Source organism: Phragmites australis, chromosome 22 (assembly GCF_958298935.1).
Source record: "Phragmites australis chromosome 22, lpPhrAust1.1, whole genome shotgun sequence".
Taxonomy (NCBI): Eukaryota; Viridiplantae; Streptophyta; class Magnoliopsida; order Poales; family Poaceae; genus Phragmites; species Phragmites australis.
Genome location: NC_084942.1, coordinates 7,974,558 through 7,998,739, shown reverse-complemented (window position 1 = coordinate 7,998,739; position 24,182 = coordinate 7,974,558). Strand labels below are relative to the sequence as shown.

Sequence of the window (24,182 nt, the reverse complement as noted above, 5' to 3'; positions counted from 1 at the left end):
CACTTCTCCAAAAGAAGCTCTTCCTCAAGGTCATCATCACGCAGTCGTCATCGTGCTAGTTATCACACAAGTGCCTTATGGCCAATTGTATAGATAGCAATGTAAGTGATGATGAATCCGATAAGGATTCTCACTCCTATGATGAACTCCTTCATTTGATCAATGAGCAATAAAGAGTTCTTAAAAAACAATCAAAAGAGCTTAAGAAACTTAATGCACTTAATGACATTCATGTTTCCCATGTTTCTAATTATGAACGTGAGCGCCTTAGAGTCTTGGTGACTCGCTAGCTTCTTGCACATTTGTGTCTCAAGTTTGTTGACCCTCCAACTTGATGTGGAGTGGCAGAAAGACAAGTGTACAGGGATGCAGAGGCTTTTGCCTTGTTGTCTTAAGCTCCGAAGTGATCACGACGATAATAACCAGAAGAGACGCTAGTGGTGAGATATTGTCTTAGTGGCTTGGTAGCTCATCATGTTTGAGACTTTGTCTTAGTGACTTGGTGGCTCAAGAGTCATAATTGGAAGAGACTTGGTGAGCAGGAATATATCTTTTGTAGAGCTCTAACGTGGATTAATGATGACATTCATGCCCTCGATACCATATGATAAAAATATCTTGTCATGAGTTTATCTTCTACCTTATTTATATTTTCACATTTACATACTTACAATTTTTCTTATTAGAGTATATTGTAACCCTCTTGAGTAGTATAATAGACACATTAGATAAATCTAAAATATATTTAAATAAAAATTAATATATATTTATCTCCTAAATTTTTTAGAATCAATTTATTTTAATTTTTAAATATCCTAATTCATCTTCCAACGTCACCGTTCCTCACCTGGGGAACCTCGTAGGATCTGGAGCAAGATCGGCATGCAGCAGCTGTCACTGAGGTGATGTTGGTGGTTCTGTTCAGATCGGAAGTTGGGCAGCAACTGATGAGTTGATTTTGGTGCTGCTGTTAAGAAAGAAATTAACACCGTACCATATGCTCTGAATTGGAGTTAAGGAGTGTAGTAGGGCCTTCCTTCCATGCACCTTGTCGACGGAGGAAATCGTACGTACAACGATGCTAGTAGTATTTAGGATTTGTTTGATATAGTTTTTTTTAATTTAATTTTTTCAGAGAGAGTGATTTTATACTTAAAAGTGATTTTGAGAAAAATGATTTTATAACTGGAAGTGATTTTTTATGTAATTCTTTAAGGTAATTTTTTTTAATAAGTGATTATATATGATAAATGAATTATGGAAAGTTATTTTTTAAGCTCCCTGAATCTAGTTTATTTTAGGTAATTACCTCTACGGATTGCATTGAGAACTAAAAACTGAAAAATACTATTTAATAAAGCTGCTCTTATTCTACTCGAAAAGCTGCTATAAAAACTATGAGAAACAGGCCCTTAATATCAGCTCAAGATATATATGCTTGAAATGCTATATCCATGTATCTGCTTATCATTGATCACTTGCATTGCCTACGTGGTGGTTGCCTTGTCATTCATTAGATCACTCCACGCAACGCAATCTCTGTGAAGCAGGAGACCAGCAGTGCACAGAATTTAGTGCAGCTTCTGTCCAATGGGAAAACCGGTGGTGCACGTCGGCTGGAACGGAGCTGCAAAGGCCCTCACCCCATCCAGCAGTGCTCCCTCCTGATGCCCAACAGCACACACACGCCGGGGTGTAACAGCTCGCTCCATCGCTGCCGTGTGGCCTTGTACAAGACACTACTCGGCGTACTCGCTCAGCTCAATTCATGGCGATGGACACTAGAGTGAAACCTACAAGGCATGCAGATGCAGAGGAAGAGAACCCTCCTCCTCCATGTCATACAATTAAATCCCTCTTGTACCGTCTGACCATCATACTTCTATACCTACACCATTAACTTCGTCGTAATCATGAACTGCTTCTTGTGGGTGGGCATTCATGGCCTTTGCACCCCAGCTCTAATCCTCATAAAGAAGAAGCAGGGGGAGAGGAGTGCTGCTGCATGAATAAAAATTAAAAGAAAAAACAGAAGCAGCCTCACCACCCAAGCCCCAATGCAGTAAATAGGCCAAGGCATTAGGAAGGAATAAATAGGGCTTGTTGGGCCTCCTCCTCCTCCTCCTCTTCACCAGTGCCAACCGCAACAAGAAATAATGACGCCTCTCTCTTTGGTTGTTGGGGGCGTGCATGAAACCATTCAAGTTTTGGTGTTCCATCTTTCGCTATTAATTTCCTCCAGACGCCCGCCCTGTTCGATTTGACGTTGTCTACTTATTCTTCTGTAACAGGTTGATGCATTGTAAGTTAAGTGGAGGACTACCACAGCCTTTGGGAGGCGTTGTGTGGGCGATTCATGGTTAACTGAACAATCGTATCTAATTTTTTCGAATAGGATATTTTGAATCTAAGACGGATTTTAACATCCGTATTAGCTTCTGAGTTATATTTCGTATGTTTAAATTATTTTTTACCGATTCAGATACCGAATCCGAGTCAAATTTTAATGTGTCCACGTAACACTGATGTGATTAAGTGGTTTTGATCAGCGTGTGACTAGACCAGCTAACATCGGCGCTTTGATTGGCAATTAAACATGGTTATAATTAGGAATCAATGCGTAGCACGTGGCGAAAACATCTTTCTCTGTTGGTCCCTTACTCATCTCCTTGGTTTCAACTGTTCATGAGTTAATTGTTAATTGTCATATATAGACCTTGTGAAACAGATTAACTTCCATGAAAATTGTTAGTTTTTGTTCGAGATTGGTTACTTTGTCAGTGCGAAGATGGGTTGGTTACTACCAATATCCAGACCCTTGTACCTGCCCTCATGCCTGCATTTCTACTTTGGAGGTCATACTGACAGGGAAATTAGTTTGGTGCAGATGTTTATGATTCCATTGCTGTCGCTTTTAAGGATAAGAAACATATATAACATTATCATTCTTGATACGCAACAAAATAATCGCAAAATCATCCTAATCTTGACTTTCTAAATACTGCAATAACTACTAAATTCATAAGGCAGAAAAACAGGATGATGATAGCGATAAAAATTATTTTTCTGTCCTTGAAAAATATAAGTAATGTGGATAATTTCTCGTGTCTAATCATGGAGTATGTGCCAACATACTCCATTCATGCATTTTAGATCCTACTCTATTCGTACCTTCCCTGCTGAAGATACACATCCATATTTCATTTTAAGATCTGAATTGTGGATGAACCCATAACTTGTGTGCCCTTCTGGTCAAGGGTGCACGGCATCTATTTATTCTGTCTGGGCAGTTGGCTTGCTGTTATTAGCACCTTAATCATGCCTCTGAAGCGACCACGAGACATGAGCCCTGCAACACATAAACCACTGAAGGTATATCCAGAGATCATTTAAACGGTTTCTCAATTAAAATGTTGACAAGAGGACATAAGGTAAATTGTTGACGCAGTTTTTTTTAAGGTATGATGAGAATACATATTATACATGACACTCCATACTCACACCATACACACGCGCACGCATGCACGTCTATACACACTATAGAAGGAATTAGGAAGCATGAGACCTCCAACGCGCGGGAACGCACATACCAATGAACGCGCATGTTATTACGCCAGAACAACATATTAATGATGGGTAATAAATGTCATTAGTGACGGTTACGACACCCGTCACTCTTATTACGTCACTAATAATAAAACATTAGTGACGGGTTAGGACCCGTCATTAATAATAATCACAAGTGACGGGTTATAATTGAGACCCGTCACTAAAATGTGTCTTCTATGACTTCAGCAGGCCTATTACCTGTCACTGTAACCGTCATTAGTGATGGGTATATATAGCACTCGTCACTAATTATCAATCTCCAGTGACAGATAGCTTTATAACCCGTCTCTGGGACTCATTCATTAATGATGGGTGTTAACTATAAACCGTCACTACCGATCGAGTCATTAGTGATGGGTAGATTTTCAACTCGTCTTTGGGACTCTGTTATTAGTGACGGGTGCTAACAACAACCTATTACTAGTGACCGAGTCATTAGTAATGAGTGTATTTATCACCTATCACTAATTATCTAGAACTAGTAACGAGTCGCTATAACCTGTCACTGGTGACTGAGCGACGGGGTTTTATGACTCATTAGTAATGGGTATCTTTTCAACCCGTCTCTAATGACTGAGTTCCAGAGACGGGTTAGAGAGCTACTCGTCATTAGGACTCGGTCATCAGTGACGGGTGAATTTATCACCCGTCACTAATATTCTCATCCCCGAAGGGATTTACCTTTTTCCTAACTGCATCCTGAAGCAATGTCAAAATTTGGCAGCCATCTTCTCCTGCAAATAAGACACATCTAGATACATTCATGCCATAATCACCATTCATTTCAAGATATATACCCACATTGTAGGGACCAAGTCACGGGATATGCAACAACAAATTACATAATCAAAGGTCCTCGAAACGTACAACGGCACAAGTCCACATCAAGAGCTCAAGTTACATAAGTCGAAAGTGCAACCTCAAATAAGTCAAAAGTGAAACCACAAATTACATCAAGATAGTTACAAATTACATAAGTCGAAAGTGCAACCGCAAATTACATAAGTCAGTCAGTGGTTCTACAATAGAACTCACCTTTCGAAGAGACGACTTCGGTCATTAAGAACAAAACGATTCGTGCTCGAATGTTGGAGAGTGCAGACTCCTTGATGTTGCTAACTGGTAAGCTGAATTCCTGCTGAATAAAAATAGTTATGGAAAAAAGTATGCAATTAGTGTGAGCAAAATCATTTTATCATCGTATATTTGTAATGAATAAAAGCAGCTATGAAAAGACTATACAATTATCTGATATATGGGGATTTCATATCTTTTGTTGCCATGAATAGCAGCATGTGACACGTAACGTAGAATCCGTAGGAGTTGTCCGGTGGTTGTTGGTGACATTGGAGAGGGAAAAACCATCAATTCAAAAGGAAAAAATGTAGTAGTAGAGCATTTGCAAATATGCCTGCTGGCACTTACTGTGAAGATGGTCTTATGTGTCAGTGTGCAGGGCTCCTTCGGATCGTACTTTGGATCACAGCGCATATACATGTCAAAAGCCCTACATGCAAAGAGGGATCTAATAGTCAATATTTGGTGTAAGTTTCAAAATTTCATTATGTAACCTAAGTTGTGAAGAGCTTACTCGTCGAGTTGTTTGACGAAAGTATAGTCACGTTGTCCCCGTTCGCAGTTAGGCCTCACCACTGGTCTTGATGAATCGAGGTACCAGACTAAGTTTCACTTGGCGGCAATGACCAGTAAGATCCAATGGCCACCTGTGTTGTGGGCGGCTATTAGGTAGTCCCTCTTCGAAAAGTGGCTCATTGCCATAACCACATATTCCACAAAGAATTCCCTTTGTTGTTCCATCAAAGAAATCATCACATTTTGGGGGTCAAGGAATCCGAAGGGCTCCTTCTTCCTCGCTCTTGTATCAAGTGCATAGGAAATTAGTTAGATTGGAGAATTTAGTGGTAATAATTAATAAACATCTAGTTTGAAAGGGATGACAATATAAAACATCACAATAGCCCCACATCCAGACCATCGAGGTTGAAGAGGTTGTATAAGTCGTTGAAGCCCATGAGGAAGTAGCCGTCCCCAGTCAAGAAGTGACAATTTTGGTAATATAAGACAATGGAGACCTTCTTCTCTCTACAACCTTGCAGGTAGTAATTATGCAACTCAACACAAGGTTGTCCTACCTGCTGAAGTGGATATGCCGACACCAAGGGCTTCCCAAGATTGAATTTTGGGGTTTCCTTAGTCCAAGCTTTTTCTATCCGACGCTTCTCGGCGATTGAGTCCTTACCAAAGGACTTGGATTTCTTTGGCAGCTGCTTCTTGGACCCTGGCATGGAATTCTTCTTCTTCTCTAGGCTGCCCTCAGGTTGCTTACTTGTAGATGGCGGAGTGGGAAAAGGCTTCTTCTTCTTCTTCTCGGTTGCCTCAGGTTGCTTAACTGTAGATGACGGAGTGGACAAACGCGACACAACTAGCGCATCACGAGGCTGAGGTTGGGATAGGGAACTTAAACGTCCAGGCGGATCATTCCTAGATATCGTGTGGACTATGATGTTCCCCCTCTTCCATTGGATCCTTTGAAGATGAGTTTGACTCAGTTTTTGGATCTCATCATGGGGGGGGGGGGCAAATATGTGTCCACGACATTGACATGTACAAAATCCACGAAAACCATGGCATATCTAGGATGTATTGGGACTGTATGTAACACTTAAACATTTGGATACACCTGACCCTTTGCAACCTCAATATAGTAGCCTCCAGGTCTTATGACCAGCGAGCACGACATGGGCCCATCGAGAAGTTCTATGGTATCAAGCTCCACAGATGGAGAGAAGACAGGTTGTTCAACCTCCCTAGAGGCTTGCCTACTCTTGTGGCTACCACCCGCTGGTGCACTAGGAACTACAACTCTCTGTGCTGCAAACCTTTGCAGGACGTCTTGATAAACGATCTCCCTGACTGACTGGGTCAATGCTTTCACATCTATTGGGACCGACCTCTTCCTCTTCTCATACATCCTGACATATCTGTGGAAGCCTAACTTCTAGCCCTGGGAACCGGACATGCCTCGAACACGACCTAGGTGCCTCGAACACGTCATGTTCCCTGACTCTGATGAATGAACCTTCAGAGGTGTGGGTTGCTATTTCTATCACCTTTTGAGCGACTGTGTCGGTTTTGCTAGATATGAAGGTGATTTCTCCACTATTTGACAGTGTACCCCTCGCGCGTAAATACGATTGTGATCATCCCGAGAATTGCAACAAAGGATTCTCACGGCCTTCGTTGGCTAACTTTGCATCCTCCGCCTGCCATTTATCCCGTTTCCCCACGTACACGCCTATGCCCAGAGTGTGATTCTACTTGTTCTTTGCATGAAGCTACTTCTTTCCTAAACTCTTTGTTTGGAACATCTCGGAGCTCTTCAACGCCACAAAAGCTTCTCAATCCTCTCTTTTAATATATGGGTATTTGCTGAAGCACTCCAACTCTTTTGCCATATACTCATTCAAAAGCTTGCTTTTGTGGCTTCTCCGAAGTTTGGCGATCATTTTCATAGCAGGCTTGCAAGCCTTCGTCTTCTTGTTCTCTGGGAACTCCAGAAACGTATTGACACCATCATTGAACAAGGCATTCTTTTGATCCACAGTGAGGTCATCGAACTTCGAAAAGGTCAATGGCAGTCTCTCCTGAGCATTAAGGCCTGCGAGCTTTCGCAACATCTGCAGGGCCTTCTTCTCCGTAGGCATGCCATCATCATCGACTTTTGTGACGGTAATCTTTTCAATTGGCCACTTTGCTTGTGCCCTTGCCTTTTGTACTGGTGCTCCACTGGGACCTGGTTGCGTAGATGTCTGACTGGGAGTTCGTGCTTCATTAGAGGATCCCGATGACTCGTCGGCAGACATCTAATAGATACGAATATGCAGATACAATTGTATAAGTCTTAGTAAGTATATTCACTTCTATATGAATTTATGAAAATATGATATATTTTTTTATCTAAAGCGAAGGATCATACCTAATTTCTAATAGGCAAAGATAGGTCCTAATCCTATTCGAGGATATGTGGCTCGAGTAGCTTTCCATGCTCTTGTATGGTTCTAAAGAAAATTTTGGCAGCTCCTCCCCGCTGTTCTCCAAATACATATCTCGACAACGAGCCGAGAGGGTGTGTATCTGGAGAACAACAAGGAGACGTCACCGAAATTCTCTCTAGAACAATAGAAGAGCACAAAAACCTACTGCTCGGGCCACATATCCTCAAACTGTCCAATTCTCTCTAGAACAATAGAAGAGCACAAAAACCTACTGCTCGGGCCACATATCCTCAAACTGTCCAAAGTACGTGGACAATTCGGGTGCATCTTTTTATAAATATGAAACAACGTAATAGGTTACGCAACCTAAATTCATTTTTGGATTTTCTTACAAATTTAATTTTAACCATCATGAACTTGTTGTGCAATATGCATACATTAGTGACAAGAATATATAGCAATAGACAAACAAGAATAAGAATTAATGTGTGCTGTCATGACTGAACATAAGCAAGAATAAAAATAGGTAAACATAGAAATTGCATATGCTAAGCATATAAACATCAAGAACATGTTTATGTTATCAAGTTTTACTCTCAGAAAGCGGGTTAAGTCTGATATCGCCATCCAAACTACTAAGTTCATATTGTCGCACCTAAGTAGACTACGTTGTTACACACAACCTCATTTAGCTGCTGTCATCATCGAGTAATATAATCCGACATACCATTTGTATTCACCCCCGACACACAAAGTATGACAGAATGCACATAAGTAACTCACAATGGTGGATGAGGACGATGGCGGTCAGCATCGGCGAGGACGGGACGACGGGAGGGTTAACTCGATGGATGAGGATGATAGCGGCGCAGAGCATGGTGGCGGGGGCTCCTCGGCATCGGGGTGCTCGTCGGGGAGGAGGCGACAGCGGTGTGGGCTCCTCGTCATCAGGGTAGTTAGGGACGAAGGCGTAGCGGAAGACAACATTGGGGAGGGGGATGGGGATGATAGGGAGACGACGGTGGCCTCGAGGATGATTGGGAGAAGGAGGCGAGGAGGAATGGGCAGAACTTAGGCAAAATCGAAGGCTAGGGTTCCTGTTCCCGTTAGAGGAGCAGGGCGGGTGGTGCGGCGGCGAGGAGGAAGCTTAGGATGTGTAAATCGGAGGCTAGGGTTCCCAGGCCCATTATTTATAAACATATAATTAATAACGGATTATAGATATCACCTGTCACTAATGACCGGGTCTCTCCGTCCTGGGATTCGATCATTAGTGACGGGTGGTAAATTAACCGTCACTATCTATATCTTTACTGATGCGTGAAGTTCTCACCCGTCACTAATGTGCTCATCCCTTTAAGGGATTTACCTCTATACTGGCTGCATCCTGAACCAAAGTTAGGATTTAGCAGCCGTCTTCTCCTGCAAACATATCACAAATTTGATGTTATATTGAAATTCAGACTTAAACTTAATATTACATATATTACAAATTTAAGGTTACATGAAATTCAGACTTAACATTAGTGATGGGTGAAAACTAAGACCTGTCACTTATGACTTCTACAAGAAGAGATCGACTTTCAGAATAGAGGCATGCATGCAAACAAAGTGTACTTTAATATCCCATTCAATAGAACAGAATTGAACTTCGATGGACGACATCCTAAAGCAATGTTAGGATTTGGCAGCCGTCTTCACATTCAAGAACACAGATATGCATCTAGAAACTTGAATTTAACTCAAGTCAATTATACAATATAGTTATGCATACATTACATACTATGCAAATATCCATACATCATTACACTTGAGCATTTGTCGGAGAATGTAACCTCTAATATTAACATTGTTGAAATCTACAATACTGTATCATAGTACTTCATCAATATACATTAGCGCTTGAATTAGTGCACTATCTTTTGCTTGACATGGACGACCCAATGTTTTACCATAGACAGTAAACAATATCTTATTAGATGATTCATTTTCACTTAAATGAAACCTTATATTAGCCTGGAATTTGCCTTCAGCAGTGAAGTCCACTCCCAGGCCATAAAAGCTTAACACAAGATGCTCCATGGCTTGATCTAAGATAGCATGAAAGCTAATTGCCGCAAAAGTGTCAAAAAAATATCCTACAAGCAAAGAAAATAAAATTATAAAAATAATACACCCTAACCGTCATGTATATCAAAACAACCGGATTACATATTATTGTACCATATCATATTCCTCGAACTGAGGAAGCCTCTCACTGATCGAAGCCAAATCCTCTTCGCCCTCCTCAAGCGATTTTATTCAAAAATAGTTGTAGTTAGGCAAAAAGAACCCATGCTCCTCAAGCACTTTCAGCATCCTTCAACGACGTTTTTTTGGAATGCAACGAAATCGGTGATGCCTTGCCATAGGCCCTAATAGTGATATCCCCACTACTTTCTCCCCTTGAACGTATGTCAAAAGAGATAGACAGCTTGACAAAATTCCTTCCATGCATCTAGAGTGAATTGCACTAAAGGTACAGTACCACCTATCGTAGGGATTACCTCTTTAAGCCATATGATCGGTTTCAATACCTACATGATAGAATGATATGAATTGAGCCTAATGTACTGTAAACTCAATTAAATTGTTGTGTTATTATGATCCTAACAATGAGGAAGAAAAAGAAAAAAGTTACTATGATAGGTCTCGATCATGACCGGTGGGGGAACACCGGTGGGGGAACAGCTGGAGGGTAGTGTACGTCTAGTGCGTAAGCCAATGGAGGAGTTATCGGGATCCATCCAAGTCCGCCACGGCGACGATAACGACCCCTGCCACTACCTTGATCCATCGCCCTAACCCTAGCGGGTAGAGGTGGCAGCGGTGTACGTCGGGCTGTGGTGGGGGAGGGAGGATGACGGCAGTGCCGGCAACAAGGTGTGAATGGCGGCGGGCGGGAGGAGGAGGCAAGTGGACGTGAGCGGAGATGAGAGTGGTCGAGAGAGAAATGAGCGGATAGAGTGGTCGAATAGATTGAAGTGGCAGAAATTAGTGACGGGTGATAAGGACACCCATCACTAATGAGTCAGTCATTAGTGACAGTAACAACTATGATCTATCACTAATTACTTTAATATTAGTGACGGGTCTCATAACAACCTATCACTAATGTGTAAGCTATATTTAGTGACATGTACCCTATATACTCGCCACTAATGACAGAATTATTAGTGACGGATATTAATGTGACCTGCCACTAATATCTTTAGTGGCGGGCTATTCGCTCGCCGTCACTAATGAACTCTCATTAGTGACGGGTCATGGCCGGGTATCAGCCCGGGCCACACATTAGTGACGGGTCGGCATTGAACCCGTCACTAATAGTGTATTAGTGACGTATACTGAAAAACTATTACTAATGATATGTCTCCTTTAATAATGTCTTACGTAGTGTGTGTATAACTAGCTTAACTCAAATTAATTCTAGATGCTACTAAGGAAATACCCCGATACTCCACCCGAGTGTGATCCTTGAGATCGAACTCGGACGAGTAGGCGCTACCACCGAGCCAATGGCTGGTTCGCATTGTTGACACAGTTGGGCATCAATGGAGAGGACAATAAGAAAGTGCACGAACAAGTATTTAGATGGGTGCTTGGAACTCTATAATAATTTCCATGAAGTATTTTGGCGGGTTTATCTAGGCTAGTTTAGCTAAATGGTCTAAAGTCTAAACATAGAGCAGTGGGATAGTTGAGTCTTTTGATTTTCATTTACTCATTTCAGGCGAGTCTTCTTTAGTTTTGCAGGTAGATTTTTGTTGGTGTCGTGTTAAGTCCAAGTTTCAGGGGTGCTTTCATTTGACGGTGGTGGAGTGAAGGTGCTAATAATTGGTGTTTATGCTTTCGAGTCTGTACTGTATAAAATATAAGTTGATTCTCATGTTCTTTTTCTGTATGCTCTACTTTTATCTAATAAAAATTTCTAAAATTTGGATAATTTACTTGTTTTTGCTATCTATTTTCGTCCTCTAGCTTCCAGGTCTTGTTACCGGCTATGAATATAGAACCTATTTTACTAATAAAATAAATAAAAACTTAAGAAATAATCTACTCCTCATTTTTTGAATCCTATCTGAAATCAATCTACGACATCGCTCCCGATGTATTCGTTCGGCAGTGTTCCTATGATACATTCATATCTCTATACCTCAAGTTTATATATAGTGTTATCGTGTCTAATTTTTTGTTTTTATTGTAATGTATGGACACTTAGCTTGTCTAAGTCTATTGCTGTGAAATACGGCTATTTGAGTTCTTTGATTGTTGTGGTTAAAGATGTCTAACTGGGTCGGACCAAATGGGCCAACACGAAACACATTATTTTTGACTCGGCTCAAGCACGACACGGCTAGGCGGGTCATAACTGGGCTAGAGGCGCGGCACGCTGGGCCAGCACGATACGACACGGTTCGTTTAAGTTTTTTTTTAAGAATATATATAATTTGTTTAGAGATAATATCATATATGAGTTGTGGTGTAATAGTAGTGTATTTTACTCTCGAACACATGGTCACAGGTACTATTCCAGATGACACATATTTTTTCCCTTTTTTATGTGATAACAGGCTAATAGATTGAAAAAATTCATTAGGCCTACCGTGCCAGCCCGGCACGGTACGACCCAATTATAAGTGATCTATGTTTGGACCTAAGATTTGGTATACGGGCTAGCACGGTACGATTTATTTGGCTAACAGGTTTAAACAAGCTGCGTCTAGCCAGGCTCGGGCCATACGGTGCCGGGCGGTATAGTTGGACACCTCTAGTTGTGGTGATAAACCGTCACGTATGCGGCATGAGGGGATTATTTATGTGTCTTGAATGACTGATCGAGGTTTTTCCCGTTTAAGTACCAAAATAGTTTATTTCTATTTGTTAATTACCACTTATTACTTCAGAATTTTTGGCAGCAGTTTACACGCGACTACACAATATGAACTGCGTAATGTGACTTATTACTAATCATGCTTTATATGGTGAAAACTTATAATTAATACTGGCTGCTAATTGTCAACAATTTTAGATATACTAAATAAAATAATTATAAACGACGTATAGTCATATGTTAAACTCCGATTAGTCAACCACAACAATTAATAGCTTGGTAGTAGCCTTTCACCCGACGAGCACACACGCACTTTTAGGGGTGTTTGGGCAGGGCTCCAAATTCTAGATCTATGAATTTGAATATTGGTCTAAATCGTATTTGACTTAATTAATCGGACGATAGTTTATTTATACGAGAGCTAGCACATGACTATTCTCAACGCTCCACGTGTTAGCCCATATCTCAAAGCAATAACTGCAACCACGAAATGATTAAAACAAAGGCAATCACAGCACTCCCGATATGCGCATTAAGATTTTTCTCGAGAGAGCTATTATCTAACACATATCTCTATCAACATATACATCACAACATCATAATTATACAAGATTTCAAGTGATTACAAATTAATAACTTAAACAAAAGACAAGATATTATCTAGCATAATTATACATAAATCACAGTAGAATAAACTTCTAAAAGAAAACGAAGGTCGATGGCGCCATTTGCCCATAAGGCAACCAACCGAGGTTAGTAGTAGTATAGCAACTACTCGTCACCACACCACTCTCAATGGAGCACAAGTACCGATACCTAACTTTACCTATAAAACAATCAATAAGTACGACGAGTACGAAGGTATTTGTAAGACTTACTCATTAGTAGGTATATATAATAACATGAATCAAGGATCATGCATTTGTAATGATTAGCAAATAATCGACCATAAGATTAAAAATAAATTTATACACAAAAGCATATCTATCACTCAAGAGTGTGAGTACATAATACCTCTCGAACCTTCGCTATTCTAGTTTGAGAACATAAGCACTGCCGTACCACATAAGAACATACTTAAGTCACTTCCCGGTAACCAACTTAACCACATTCAACCCAACATCAAGACTCTATGATCGATGCATATGGATATAAGCATACTCATAACCGAGAGTATAGCAATTCGAGTTAATCTTACACCCTGCAGGGGTACATCATTACCCATATGATTCAGTGTGAAGATCGGTGACATCCTAAGAGGAGAGAGGGGTGAATTAGGACACTTAAAAACCTAACCTAATTGGCTCTAAGAACTACACAAGATAAACCTCTATCAAATTCTATCTAAATGTGCTCTAGGTCTAGTGTATCTACTCTACCACTCAAAAGGTTTGCAACCCATAGCTAATCCTTGCAAACTAATCTAGGAGGTCTTATTGGAGAGGTTCATGATCTTGTTCTTCTCCTTGAGCTTATAGTGGTTGTTTTTGGTCTTGTTCTTGTAGTTAGGCTTGGTGTAGATGTTGGTAGTCTTGTTGGAGAGGTACATGGTCTTTTCCTTCTCCTTAATCTCCTTCTTGACTTTCTTGCATTGGAAGGATTTGTGACCTTCTTAATGGCACTTGAAGCATATCATGTTGGAGCCCTCCGCAAGCTTCTTCACTATGGCAACATGGTTATCTTGAGGAGGTTAGATATGGTTCTTGCCCTTTAATCTTGACAAGTCTTTCTTAAGCTTCTCCATTTCTTTCTTGAGCTCATCATTTTCTTGTGCAATGAGTTTCTTAGATGGTTCTACAATAACATTCTCAATGCATGTGTAATACTGAATTTCTTGGAAAAAAAAGAGAGAGTTGACCAGTTTTTGACTTTTTTATCCGTTGCTCGGATGACCGATCGGAGATCGTGGTTGCGATCATCTCGTCGAGACGAACCCATTTTGCTATTCATATGTCCGTTCCGGGCACTCTGAGACCCGTAGCGAGCCCAATAAATCTAGGCCGTTCGTGGTTTTGAAAAAAATAATAAAAAAGGGATAAGTGTCGGATGGATCGGTCCTCAACCCGATCCATCTAGACACTTCGAGCGTGCCGTCTCTTCTGCGCTCACTCTCTCTCTCGTTTCTCTCTCTCTCCTGCCGAGTCTAGCCGCCGGCCGACTCGCTCCTGTCGCCGTTCCCGCACGCCGGTCGCCGCCGAGCTCCCGCGCCCGCCGGCCGCGCCCCTGCCGCCGCCGCAGCACCGCCGCCGCGCCGTGCTGCTGCTGCGGCTATGCGCGCCGCTGCGCCGTGCCTGCCGGCCACCGCCGCTGCGCCGCGCCCGCCAGCCGCCGCCGCCGCCGGCTGCCTCCCCCTCTCTCCCTCTGTGTTGCTGTGATAGCCCAGCCGGCCGAAGCAGCCAGCGCCTGCAGAAGAAGAAAGCCAGGAAAAAAAGGAAGAAAGAGAAGAAAAGAAAAGAGAGAAAAGAAAAGAAAAGAAGAAAAGAAAAGAAAAAAAAAGAAAAGAGAAAAAAAAGAAGGAAAAGTTGGAAATTTTGGAATTTCATCGGATTCATTGTCAAACTTTCGAAGGCGAATTCTCGGTAATTTTCTGGACGTTTGTGGTTTGATTAAATCAAATAAGTTAATTCGTGTCGTATCATTTCATGTGATCAATAGTCTGATTCGTTTCGATAATTGTTATTGATTCGAAGATACGACATCCGAGTCGAAGTATTCGATCATCAGAGCGAAGTCTAATTAGTAAGAATTTTAGTATGACTCTGAATTGGAAATAGTGTATCATTTCATGTGATACAGTTCTCTATTCAGTTGTCCGGAATATCGGCGTAGACGTGACGTTTTCAGGCGTAGGATTGACGCTTCATATTTTATGTGTTTTAAATGTGTTTTAGTTCTAATAGTATGCCTGTACAGGTGGTACTATTTCCGGACGTTCTTGATCGAATTTTCTTCATCGTCGGTAAAGGCAAGTGAATGTATTGTATGACTATGCTTTAACCTAATATTGGGTTGCCTACATTCTTTAATTACAGTGCATTCATCTAATCTGAATGACTGATTCTGGGCTGAGTACTATGTTGTTTACGTTTCCAGAAGTTTACTCGATGATTGATTTATGAAGTGCAGTGGCACGATATGCCATTCTGCAGTTGTTCATTAGTGTTGTATGCAATGTTTTTTTTTTGAAGTCTCAAGCATATTCCGGAAGTTATGTTGGTTATGCTTGAAGCACGTCATACATATACATCTCATGCATTGGAAGTTTGTCGTCGTCTTCTGGCCACGACCGTACCGGTACAGTACCGTATGTCACCCGAGGAGGGGTACGGTGCACACCCTTACGTTACCCGAAGAGGGGTAAGGGTGAGAAGAGCATGTCATGTGCATGGTTATGTCTTCTTGTGAAATTCAATGAATTATTCATATCAAATCTTATTTCCTTTAGTTAGCGTGTATATAGATATATATGCGGCTCTGAAGGCTTATACCAACCGAATGTTAAAATGTTTAATGTTATCGTTGGACTTGCTTAGTCATAACTGTTTTTCCTAGTGTTGGCGGTCTGTTTCATTACTAGTTTCTATTTAGAATTGTTAGCACATTCAACTGTGGCTAAATAGCTTTTTGTTAAAGTACCTTTCACTTGCTGAGATTTTCGAATTTCACCCGTGTTTTCTTTACAGGTATGTTTAGATGTTGACGTGCATTTTGGGGATGTATCTCGGTAGCTGCACACACTAACTTATCACGATGTTGATAGCTCAACCGGTGTATACAAATGGTGTGTCTGATGGTCTGTCGTTTGCTTTTGTTTATGTTGTGGTACGACGCTGGTAGCGTCGTGGCGAACTCTATATATGCTGGTTATATCTGATTCTGTCTGCCTGAGATTTCTCTTTTGGTCAATTATACCTCTCTATAGAGGAAATGCTGCCAAATTATTCTATTTTCATATAAATAGGCTGAGTTGTAAAGTAGGGTGTTACAGCTTAGTATCAGAGCCTAGGCTTTAGGTCCTAGGTAATTGAATGATGAACCTGACACACTTGCACAAATAGAATGGGTATGGGATGCATTGCATTGCATAGGTCTTGTTTATCTTTGTTCGCTTATGTTCACTATCTCAGATAAGTACTATTGAAGTTGTTTGTTTGATTGTCCACATATTCTTTAGTGTTTTATCGTTGATATATATTGTTAAGTTGTTGGAGTCAGTTCCGTTGGAATGGTGAAATTGTCAGGGCGTTAAATTTGTTACCTTGGCCATTAGAACCTGAGAAGCTTCAGAGGATCAATAGTATAATTGTTGTATGGCACTGCAGATGGGTTAAGTGGAGGGCCCCAATGATGCCTTTTCTGCATTGCCAGGTGAGGTTGACCAAGAGTTAGGTTTGCGATCCAACTATCCACATACAGAGGGAATGTTTTGGGTACGAGATGGATTGGCCCCCATGTCATTGACTCTAACTATTCGTTCTCGGAATGTCGGAGAAATGGATCGATGTGTGCCTTACCATAGAAGATAAGGTGATAATGTTTTCAACCTAACCATTAGAATGGTGTAGGATTTCTTTTTCCCATGGAGTCGGGGTGATCTTTTTGCCGATTGTGTGAAGATGTGTTGATAGTGAGATCCTAGTGGGGTTCTGGGAGTTGTTTATAATCTTTTGTAGTTGGAATATCCATGCATGTTGTGAAATGATTATTTGAGGTAGTTGTTTTGTTAAGTTAGCCTTTGTGGAATAGTCCACTGGCTATGGGAGTTGGAGTTATCGATTGCGTTGAAACAACTGATTTGCATCGAAGTGATGCTAATGGGGCGACACCTTCCTTAAGGATGCATCAGTTGTTTCAAACCTGTTTTATGAGGTTTCACGATTGGAATACCTAAGGTTGGCTCTTGCGGGGCTGAGGTAGAGATTTTGGTTGAAACGTGTTATGTTTCTGATATCGCTTAGCTAAACCTGTCGTTTGCTTTGAAATTTGAAGCGAAGAATATACTTGGGTTGTAGGAGCATTGGCGTTGTCAAGGGTTTGCTGAATAGTCTATGACCTATAACATCATGATAGGATGCTAAGTTGGCTTGTCACCATGGGAGCATTATCAATTGAACCTGGTGAGTTTTGCTCGTTGAGTGAATGTTAAAATTTAAGGTCGCCTAAACCTTTCCTGACCTAATAACCAAAGGTGTTGTTAGGGCTTGTCATGGTGTTTATTGACATATTTTTAATGTGATCCATTCTAGAATTTTGTTTCTTGTTGGCTCTTGTGGAGCGAATGAAGTTAAAGAAGTAATTGACTAGTTTCTGACGTGAGAGTTTTGGATTTCTGTTGGTGACCTAATTTTCTCTAAGGATGGAGATTTGACTGAGAGATGCCTGAGTGGGTTTACATACTGGAAGTTTGCCTCTATTGGGAGTAAGTCTATCTAAACCCTGGTTCAAGGGAAGAGTGTTGTAAAAGTGAAGTTCATTCCGGCATTTAAATGCTGAGATTAGAATTATGTTTGGGCGCTAAGGGTTGCTCCCCTGTTTAAAGGAGTGTTGTGAAAGAGGATGAACTATTGGGGTGTATCCTTGTAGTTTTGTTGCTGTTCGGGAGAGGGTATGCCCTCTAAGGACCCGGAGAGAAGGATTGTATGCTAACGCTCAACCTGTTGACGGTAAATTGGTGTTGCAAATGGTGCTTGCTAAACTAAATTTGCAAAATAACTAAATTGGAGTTGGATTAACAGGGTTGAGGTTGCAGAAGTCATATTTTCAACCCTCTCCATGAGCTTTCCGCAGTGATCATCTTGTCGGTTAGATTAACCGATGTCTTTTCAACTTTTGAGGAGGATGTGTTTTTGCATGCAATTTTACTTTGAAGAAGTTGTGGTGTAGTTACCGACAGTATGACTGGCCTGGGGAATGTGAGCAAGATGTGAAGTTCTTTAGTATGCCAGTTTGGCATGTTTCTGAATGTACCGATCCACACTATATCTATTGGTCCAACTGCCTCTGGATGGAAGTGTTCTGGTATTCAAGTTGGAAAGTGCAAATCTAAACTTGTACCATGAAGGATGAGTCGTTAGATGTTTGGAAGGATTGAATTAGGTAAGTGGTTGTAATCTCCTGATCACCCCTTCTAGACTTGATGATACATCAAGATGAGAATGACCAACTGGAGGTTTATATCTTAACGTTGTGACTGTGTTTTGTGTAGATCTACCCACACTCGTATTTTTTTTGGAGTTAGTGATGTTGGTAGAAGAGGTGAAGTGTTGATGTTTCTTTAATCTTGAACCATAAAGGTTTTAAATTGATCCTCCCTGTGAAGGAGTTGAAGTTGAAGCGAAGAAGGTTTATATTCTTATTGGGGGTTTCGACCCGAGTTTGTGGAGTTAGCCAATAATATTTTTGGTGTGATTGCATCCACCAAAAAGGATATTTCTGGGCAACTAATGCCTTGGTTTTAGAACTAGTCGAAGAGATTGTCTCATAAATGGCTGGTATAGTATTAGCAGAAATGTTGTATGTTCTTGGATTCGTTTTCCCTTCTAAGAGTGAGAAGGCAACAAAATGGTAAAGACCGTCCAATGTAACCGAGATTCGGAGTTTACTTGGATTCGTTGGCCATTACCGACATTTTATACAAGGTTTTTCTTTTATTGCAAAGTCTATGATTAGACTTACTGAAAAGTGTGTTCCATCTGTATGGACTGATGAATGTGAGAACAATTTCCAAACTTTGAAGAATGAGTCAGCGAACGCTCCTATTTTGGCTTTGCCCGAGAGTGGTAAGCGTTTCACAGTTTACACTGATGCTTCTCGGATCGGACTTGGCTGTGTGCTTATGCAAGAAGGTCGGGTAATTGCATATGCTTCCAGACAATTGAAGACTCATGAACAGAATTATCCCACTCATGATTTAGAATTGGCTGCAGTGGTTTTTGCCTTGAAGAGTTGGAGGCATTATCTGTATGGGGAGTCATGTGATATCTTCACTGATCATAAGAGTCTCAAGTATATTTTCACTCAAAGGGATCTGAATTTGAGACAGCGGAGATGGTTAGAATTAATCAAAGACTATGATCTGATAATTCAGTACCATCCCGGAAAGGCTAATGTGGTAGCTGACGCCCTTAGCAGAACAGGTGTACCTAAAGCAATAATGTCTTTACATTCAGAATTAGATCGGATGGGTATATCTTTTTGCTTTACTGGCACTGTGCAGCAAGAAATTCAAATGATTATCCAATCTGCTATACCTGAACGTGTACGTGAAGCTCAACAGCATGATCGTCTTCTTTTAGAAGTTCGAAAGGGAATTTCAGCAGGAAAATCAAAAGACTTTAGTGTGGATGAGCAAGGTGCAATACGCTTTAGAGGCCGTCTCTGTGTACCACAGAAGGCAGATGTGAAAATGGATATATTGAGAGAAGCTCACCGGACTCCTTATACCATTCATCCAGTGAAACCAAAATGTATCGAGATCTAAAACTAAATTTTTGGTGGAAAAGGATGAAAGTGGATATTGCTAAGTACGTTGCAGCTTGTGGTGTCTGCCAACAAGTAAAGACTGAGCATAAAAGACCTGCAGGATTAATGCAATCCTTAGAAATCCCAGAATGGAAATGGGAACATATCACTATGGACTTTGTTGTTGGGTTGCCTCGTTCACCTCGAGGCAGAGATGCTTTTTGGGTTGTAGTGGAGAAATAGTGAGGTTGCATGGTGTGCCAAAATCGATCATTTCAGAGCGGGATTCCAAATTTGTATCTCAGTTTTGGCAGAGTTTGCAAAGTGCCTTGGGCATGAAACTTTCTCTTAGCACAGCCTTCCACCCTCAGACGGATGGTCAGTCAGAGCGGACCATTCAGACTTTGGAGGACATGCTCCGTGCTTGTGTCTTATCTTGGAAAAGCAGTTGGGAAGATCATCTAGCCTTAGCAGAATTTGCTTATAACAACAGCTATCAAGCTAGTATTCGGATGGCTCCTTTTGAGGCCTTATATGGCCGAAGGTGTGTTTCTCCTTTGTGTTGGGATTCTGTTGGAGAGAGATCATTACTTGGTCCGGATTTGATTCAGCAAACCTCAGAGAAGGTATACCAAATACATCAGAACTTGTTGACTGCTCAGAGTCGACAAAAGAGCTATGTAGTTGTCCGGAGATGAGACTTAGTATTTGCAGTTGGCGACTATGTGCTTCTCAGAGTATCGCCAACCAAAGGTGTTGTACGTTTTGGTATCTCTGGAAAGCTTAACCCAAGATACATTGGTCCTTTTCTAATCACAGCCTGAGTAGGCAGTTTGGCGTACCGTCTTGAATTACCAAACTCAATGAGTGGAGTACATAAGGTCTTTCATGTTTCTATGCTAAGAAAATATTTGAGAGACCCGGAGCATAAAGTTGATGTGGAATCAATCACGATAGAGAAAGATCTGACCGTAAAATGCCACCCGGTACATATTCTGGATTCCTCAGAGCGAGTTATGAGGAGAAGGACTATCAAGTTTGTGAGAGTCTTTTGGACAAATCAAACAGAACGAGAAGCAACTTGGGAACTCGAAGAACAAATACGCAAGGAGTATCCTGAGCTCTTTGAGACTGGTGAGTTATAAGTTTTGAAATATTTATACCTCTGTTTCATAGTTGCCATGGAAGCGGCAGAATTCGGGGACGAATTCTTTTAAGGGGGGGAGAATGTAATACTGAATTTCTTGGAAAAAAAAGAGAGAGTTGACCAGTTTTTGACTTTTTTATCCGTTGCTCGGATGACCGATCGGAGATCGTGGTTGCGATCATCTCATCGAGACGAACCCATTTTGCTATTCATATGTCCGTTCCGGGCACTCTGAGACCCGTAGCGAGCCCAATAAATCTAGGCCGTTCGTGGTTTTGAAAAAAATAATAAAAAAGGGATAAGTGTCGGATGGATCGGTCCTCAACCCGATCCATCTAGACACTTCGAGCGTGCCGTCTCTTCTGCGCTCACTCTCTCTCTCGTTTCTCTCTCTCTCCTGCCGAGTCTAGCCGCTGGCCGACTCGCTCCTGTCGCCGTTCCCGCACGCCGGTCGCCGCCGAGCTCCCGCGCCCGCCGGCCGCGCCCCTACCGCCGCCGCAGCACCACCGCCGCGCCGTGCTGCTGCTGCGGCTGTGCGCGCCGCTGCGCCGTGCCTGCCGGCCACCGCCGCTGCGCCGCGCCCGCCAGCCGCCGCCGCCGCCGGCTGCCTCCCCCTCTCTCCCTCTGTGTTGCCGTGATAGCCCAGCCGGCCGAAGCAGCCAGCGCCTGCAGAAGAAGAAAGCCAGGAAAAAAAGGAAGAAAGAGAAGAAAAGAAAAGAGAGAAAAGAAAAGAAAAGAAGAAAAGAAAAGAAAAAAAAAGAAAAGAGAAAAAAAAGAAGGAAAAGTTGGAAATTTTGGAATTTCATCGGATTCATTGTCAAACTTTCGAAGGCGAATTCTCGGTAATTTTCTGGACGTTTGTGGTTTGATTAAATCAAATAAGTTAATTCGTGTCGTATCATTTCATGTGATCAATAGTCTGATTCGTTTCGATAATTGTTATTGATTCGAAGATACGACATCCGAGTCGAAGTATTCGATCATCAGAGCGAAGTCTAATTAGTAAGAATTTTAGTTTGACTCTGAATTGGAAATAGTGTATCATTTCATGTGATACAGTTCTCTATTCAGTTGTCCGGAATATCGGCGTAGACGTGACGTTTTCAGGCGTAGGATTGACGCTTCATATTTTATGTGTTTTAAATGTGTTTTAGTTCTAATAGTATGCCTGTACAGGTGGTACTATTTCCGGACGTTCTTGATCGAATTTTCTTCATCGTCGGTAAAGGCAAGTGAATGTATTGTATGACTATGCTTTAACCTAATATTGGGTTGCCTACATTCTTTAATTACAGTGCATTCATCTAATCTGAATGACTGATTCTGGGCTGAGTACTATGTTGTTTACGTTTCCAGAAGTTTACTCGATGATTGATTTATGAAGTGCAGTGGCACGATATGCCATTCTGCAGTTGTTCATTAGTGTTGTATGCAATGTTTTTTTTTTTTGAAGTCTCAAGCATATTCCGGAAGTTATGTTGGTTATGCTTGAAGCACGTCATACATATACATCTCATGCATTGGAAGTTTGTCGTCGTCTTCTGGCCGCGACCGTACCGGTACAGTACCGTATGTCACCCGAGGAGGGGTACGGTGCACACCCTTACGTTACCCGAGGAGGGGTAAGGGTGAGAAGAGCATGTCATGTGCATGGTTATGTCTTCTTGTGAAATTCAATGAATTATTCATATCAAATCTTATTTCCTTTAGTTAGCGTGTATATAGATATATATGCGGCTCTGAAGGCTTATACCAACCGAATGTTAAAATGTTTAATGTTATCGTTGGACTTGCTTAGTCATAACTGTTTTTCCTAGTGTTGGCGGTCTGTTTCATTACTAGTTTCTATTTAGAATTGTTAGCACATTCAACTGTGGCTAAATAGCTTTTTGTTAAAGTACCTTTCACTTGCTGAGATTTTCGAATTTCACCCGTATTTTCTTTACAGGTATGTTTAGATGTTGACGTGCATTTTGGGGATGTATCTCGGTAGCTGCACACACTAACTTATCACGATGTCGATAGCTCAACCGGTGTATACAAATGGTGTGTCTGATGGTCTGTCGTTTGCTTTTGTTTATGTTGTGGTACGACGCTGGTAGCGTCGTGGCGAACTCTATATATGCTGGTTATATCTGATTCTGTCTGCCTGAGATTTCTCTTTTGGTCAGTTATACCTCTCTATAGAGGAAATGCTGCCAAATTATTCTATTTTCATATAAATAGGCTGAGTTGTAAAGTAGGGTGTTACAGCATGTCTCATTACAAAGGGATGAGATAGATAAATCAATTAAATCCTCATAAGAAGTGAAAGCATCTACCTTAGATTTGAAATTAAATAGTGAGGTAAATTACTTCAAAGAGACCTTAATTTGAGATCCAATGCACTCAAATTTAGCCTTAAGCTATTCATGCTCTTTGTTTAGTGAATTGAATTTGCTCAATAATTATTCATAATTTAAAAAATAAGTAGTATGAATGTCATTAAGTGGATTAAATTTTTTAAGCTCTTTTGATTGTTTCTTAATGGTCCTTTGTTGCTCATTGATAAAATGAAGGAGTTATTCTTGAGAGGGGGAATCCTCATTAGATTCATCATCACTTACATCGCTATTCATACCTTTGGCCATAAGACACTTGTGAGATGACTTGCGAGATGACTTGTGTGATGATGCCCTTGATGAAGAGCTTTAATTTCTTTGAGGGGAGGATGGTGATGCTTTCATCACTTGAGCTTGACTCTTCATCATCGTTCACCTATCTTTCTATGCTTGCGAATGTTTTGGCTCTTCCCTTTGTGTCCCTCTTCTTTTTGGTCTTCTTGTTCTTATTGATATGATCAATTTTGTTGACCAAGTCTTCAATGGAGATTGAATAATCAATCTTGGCATTGATTATCTTCATATTTATTTCTAATTTTAAGAAGAGCTTGGCGATCTTAGGATCAATTTCTTCATCATTTGATGTGCTTTGATCATCCTCTTCATTACTATCTTCATCTTGATCACTATCATCTTCGCTTGAACTTGACTTTTGCTCTTGTCTCCTCATCCTTTCTGTCATGTGTTGGCATTGA

The 24,182-nt window shown here is 41.1% G+C and overlaps 2 long non-coding RNA genes across 2 annotated transcripts; both read left to right on the top strand.

The window, feature by feature from the left end:
• The first annotated feature begins 14,955 nt into the window (after nt 1-14,955).
• Nucleotides 14,956-15,549, top strand: LOC133904325 (uncharacterized). Its single transcript, XR_009907462.1, has 2 exons — nt 14,956-15,077; nt 15,412-15,549. It is a non-coding gene; the product is annotated as an uncharacterized LOC133904325 (long non-coding RNA).
• Nucleotides 15,550-21,826: 6,277 nt separating this feature from the next.
• Nucleotides 21,827-23,280, top strand: LOC133904324 (uncharacterized). The gene is made up of 2 exons (XR_009907461.1): nt 21,827-21,948; nt 22,283-23,280. It is a non-coding gene; the product is annotated as an uncharacterized LOC133904324 (long non-coding RNA).
• Nucleotides 23,281-24,182: the final 902 nt, after the last annotated feature.